This window comes from Xenopus tropicalis, chromosome 2 (genome assembly GCF_000004195.4).
Source record: "Xenopus tropicalis strain Nigerian chromosome 2, UCB_Xtro_10.0, whole genome shotgun sequence".
Classification (NCBI taxonomy): domain Eukaryota; kingdom Metazoa; phylum Chordata; class Amphibia; order Anura; family Pipidae; genus Xenopus; species Xenopus tropicalis.
In genome coordinates, this window is record NC_030678.2 from 20,761,616 (window position 1) to 20,766,973 (window position 5,358).

Below are 5,358 nucleotides of genomic sequence, written 5' to 3' on the forward strand. Positions count from 1 at the left end.
TCCCCACTGTGGGCTACATCTATAGGTGTAGCTAGGGTTGCCACCTGGCTTGTATATTAGCGGCTTGGCTGGTAAAAGTGTTACTTGATGCCAATGGTATTAATAGAGAAACTGGTCAGTATTTTTTTACAGAATCGTTTTGATAGTAATTGCCAGAAATTACAACATCCTGACTCAAGTGCAATTGTTCATGTTTTGACATATTTTATGCTGGAATTGGTGGAAAAAAAACACTGAAAAAACAGAAAATTGCATCAAAAATTGCACTTTTGTTCATAAATGAGCCCTATATAACATTATAGCATTGCCAATGTATTAACTATCATTTTGGATGAATTTAATGTTACCTCTGCAAATATAAGTATACAGTTCTATCAAAACATGAACATTTCTGGATAATTCCAAACTTTTGGAAGCAAGTGCATGATATACGGATCTTCCAGCATTCTTCTTCAGAACCGCGGGGTTGTGACTTGGCATGTCCTTAGGCAAATAGCTTCCAAATGGTCCCAATTGTGAGCAAAGAAGGCTGATTGTGGGCATTTTGTTTGGGGGTGAGTATAGACCATGATGGGAAAAATGCAGAAATCTTGCCCCGTGCCAGAACCTTTCAGTATTAAAATTTGAAATAAAAAGAGTCAGGGTGCCAGTGTCAGGCTGCGAGCATCTAAAGCCTTTGGAAGTAGCGCCCTTGGGTCCAGTCGTATGTAATTAGCGCTCCAGCCCCGCTCTTTAACTGTACAAAGCGGAGATGCTGATTGGAGATTACAGAGCGCTGGCTCCTTAGTACATGCTGCCACCATGAGCAAACACACCGGGATACGCACATTCCTGAGAACGAGTTGTGCCTGTTATGGTGACTCACATTATGTACTTACCTCTCTACAGACTCAAAGGAAAAGTTCATCAGGATTAAAATCGTATTCCTTAAAGTGACACTTCCATTGTTCAGCAGCTACGGGGACAGAGCATTCGCACACTTGGCATGGCGCCTAAAAGCAGCTGAATTTGATGAGTAGTAAACACAATTTTGTCCAGAAAGTGTAACCAACCTTTAAAGGGGTGGTTAGCAAAGTCCTACCGACGTGGATTAATTTGGATTGAACTAATGTGAGTGAGTGGGGCAGTGAGTGTGTGAGTGAGTGGGGCATTTAGGCATGTACAGTCTGTCTAAACCCATCCATCTATCTATCCATATCTATCAACTATATCCATCGATCCAACCATCCAACTAGATCCATCCATCTCTATCCAACTAGATCCATCCATCTCTATCCAACTATATCCATCCATCTCTATCCAACTAGATCCATCCATATCTATCCAATTAGATCCATCCATATCTCTCCAATTAGATCCATCCATATCTCTCCAATTAGATCCATCCATATCTCTCCAACTATATCCACCCATCTCTATCCAACTAAATCCATCCATATCTATCCAACTAGATCCATCAATATCTATCCAATTAGATCCATCCATCTCTCTCCAACTATATCCATCCATCTCTGTCCAACTATATCCATCCATCTCTGTCCAACTAGATCCATCCATATCTATCCAATTAGATCCACCCATATCTATCCAACTATATCCACCCATATCTATCCAACTATATCCACCCATCTCTATCCAACTATATCCATCCATCCAACTTGATCCATTCATATCTATCCAACTGGATCCATCTATCTAACTAGATCAACCCATCCAACTATATCCACCCATATCTATCTAACTAGATCCATCCATCCATATTTATCCAACTAGATCCATCCATCCAACTAGATCCATCCATCCAACTAGATCCATTCATTCATCTATATCCATCCATCTAATATCTATCCATTGATCCATCTATATCCATCAACTATATCCATCCATATCTATCCAACTAGATCCATCCATCCAACTAGATCCATTCATTCATCTGTATCCATCCATCTAATATCTACCTATTGATCCATCTATATCCATCCATATCTGTCCAACTAGATCCATCCATCCAACTAGATCCATTCATTCATCTCTATTGATCCATCTATATCCATCATATCTGTCCAACTAGATCCATCCATCCATCCAACTAAATCCATCCATATTCATCAATCCATCTATATCTATCCATTGATCCATATCTATATCTATCAACTATATCCATTTATCAATATCTCTCCAACTATATCCATCATAGCATTTTGGTTCCCTGTTTAAAAGCAAACTTCTAATGGTTGCCAAGGGTTACTGTACCTGGGAAAATTTAGACCATTTATTTTTATTACATATGGGGAAGGAGCTGACATTTGTTGGTTGGAGAAGTATTCAGTTCCAAGTCAATACTTGGTGGGACCACCTAGTTACAATTATATATCACCATTGCAAGCTGCCTGGGAGTGATTTGGCCCATACTCAGAGGCAGACAGATTTTCTTCATGTTGTTCAGGTTACTCAGAAGGAATGTGTGCAATTCAGTTCTTGGTGATGGCGATGTGAGGGGTTGGGGCCAAAGCAGATCAGGGGGAAGGATGGGGGCAGCAACTGGATTTCTGGGGATTGGAGGAAAATTGGAGGAAAACAATTGGAGGAAAACAAGGGTGTTGGCAGTAAATACGAGATTCCATCCCCAGCCTTAGTTGGTGTTTTACTGGCCGTTCTGGTGAAATTCACACTGGGAGGCAGATGGTACAGTGCAGGGAAAGCTGTGTTGCAGGGAGCAGCCGGGGGTTATGCAGATAAATCAGCAAAATGCACCCCAGTCCCCAATTCAATTGTAAACAAATATTTTTCCCAAAGGTAAAGTTCTTCTGTCAAAAATCAGTTTTGCTTCTTGCTATTCCCACCCGCATGATGGGAGTGAGAAACCTATACATTATTAATGACTATTGCTTAATGGATAATAAATGTGTTTGTGCTTAAGCCAACAAATTGCCTTAATGTAACCAGCCGCGCAGAATTACCCATTAACATAGCGAGAAATTAACAAACTTCTGTATTTGCCAATTTTGGTCACTGGTTTAGTGGTTACACAATGGTGCAGCTTAATGGGAAGGTTCCAACACGTCATTTGTCTGTGAATCTGATGCTTCTCATGGGAACAGCAGTCTTAAAGGAGAAGGAAACCCCAATGTACTGGATGGAGCCAATATGTCACCCCCCCCCCCATGAATAACATTGCCTATGCTTTAGAAATGCCTTGGGACAGTGATTTTCTACTAAAAGGGAGTGCTAGCCTGTGGAAAAACTTTGTGATTTAGATTACTGTGGGTAATATATTGGCACCTCTCCCCCCAGTGATTTAGTATTTCTTTGTCCAATAGGGGCCCTCCTTTGCTTACTCTTTTTTACTCTTTTACTTATTCTCTATTAAATGGGCTGTAAAATAGGAAGGCACGGCTTATTACTATCTGCTCAGAACATTCCTTTTCTGCACAGCTGCATTTACATGATATGCTTTCTGTACAGAGCCGTGTGGGGCAGGAAGGCTCAGAGCCAAGAGCGGGTGTCACTCTGGGGCATCAGTTTCTATGTGGGAAGTGACTTATGTGGCAGAATTATATTGGCCCATTCTGACTACTTGGCCCAACTGGTTAGTGGGCTCTCCATCCGGCTGGACTGGGATTCAAAACAGGCCCTGGCATTTCAAATACAAAGAGACCCAAACAGCCCCATCTAAATAGCAACGGTCTATGGCATTCCCACAAACTGCCAGTCTAGGGCTGCTCTCCATGACACCTAACAGCCTATTTTCCAAGGTCCCCCCAAAAATTGCACAGAGCACAGCAAGGCCTCACTCTACTCCTACCCCCGCACCACTCACCTCACTCTACTCCTACCCACCCCCCCACCACTCACCTCACTCTACTCCTACCCCCCCACCACTCACCTACTCCTAACCCCCCCACCACTCACCTCACTCTACTCCTACCCCCCCCACCACTCACCTACTCCTAACCCCCCCACCACTCACCTCACTCTACTCCTACCCACCCCCCCACCACTCACCTACTCCTAACCCCCCACCACTCACCTCACCCCTACTCCTACCCCCCCCACCACTCACCTCACTCTACTCCTACCCCCCCCACCACTCACCTCACTCTGCTCCTAGATGCTATAGCTAAGAAGTGACACTCAGGTTGGAAAAACAGTCAGGTTTAGTAACTTCAAGTAACAATTACTTACATTCATCACATGACCTATAGGAAACTTTTAATGTACATTCATATTTTGAAAAGTTTTTTGTTCGTGTCAGTATCACTTTAAGTAGAAGGATAACAAAAGGAGACAGCACTAATTTGTGCTTTAATGAATACTGCCCTGTGCAGCCATATTTGGGGCAGACGTCTACATGTAACACTGCAACACTTTGCTGCTCCAATCCCCCTTAGCTGCCATATACCTGCCAGCAGCTATCCAGTATCCGCCTTCCTCCATGTCACACTGCCCAGCGATGTGCCTGGGGTGGTGGGACCCAACAAGACCAGGGACAACAAGACCAGGGACAACAAGACCAGGGACAACAAGACCATTTCCAGATATATTAAAGTGTAAGGGCTCTGGCACACGGGGGAGATTAGTCGCCCGTGATTAACTCCCTGTTCGCGGGCGACTAATCTCCCCGAGTTGCCTACCCCTGCCATCCCACCGGCGAACATGTAAGTCGCCGGCGGGATGGCAGACGCGGCGGCGCGATTTCGCGCAAATCGCCGAAAAAGATTCCCTGAAATTGCCCCGCCGCATCTGCCATGCGTGAATCCACTTGAGAGATTGTTTCCTCCCCTTGAGAGACACCTGGCAACTCTATTATCTTTATATATTTACATTAGGATATAGGATTAGCTTGGATTTATTGCCAGGACACAGGCTATCAAGATCTGGAAAAATTGAAAATAAACATAAGCGTATGGGGATAAACAGACAGTTTAAAAATATTTTTCCCTTGTATAGTTACCCTTTAAAATCCCAGTAGCACAGTATGATGGAGTGAAGCCTGGAAATATTGTACGGCAATTTACCTTTTATTGGTGCATATCACAACATGTTTCGGGAATTTTTTTTTTTCACTTGAAAAAGGGACAAGTTCCCGAAACATGTGATGTGCACCAATAAAAGGTGAATTGCAGACTGAAGTGCTGCCGTTTCCTGCGTTGTTTCTTAATGACATTGTGCGATTGCTATCACACTGTGGATATATGGTGAAATATCTTGGGATTCGCGCTTATTCTTACTATTAACTACAATATCGAAGACTGAAAGAGTAAAAGGAATGCCTAAATAAAAGTCAGCACAATACACCAAACCTTTAGATTGTAAAAGCTCTGTGGCTGGCACAATATCAATAATGATGATACAATA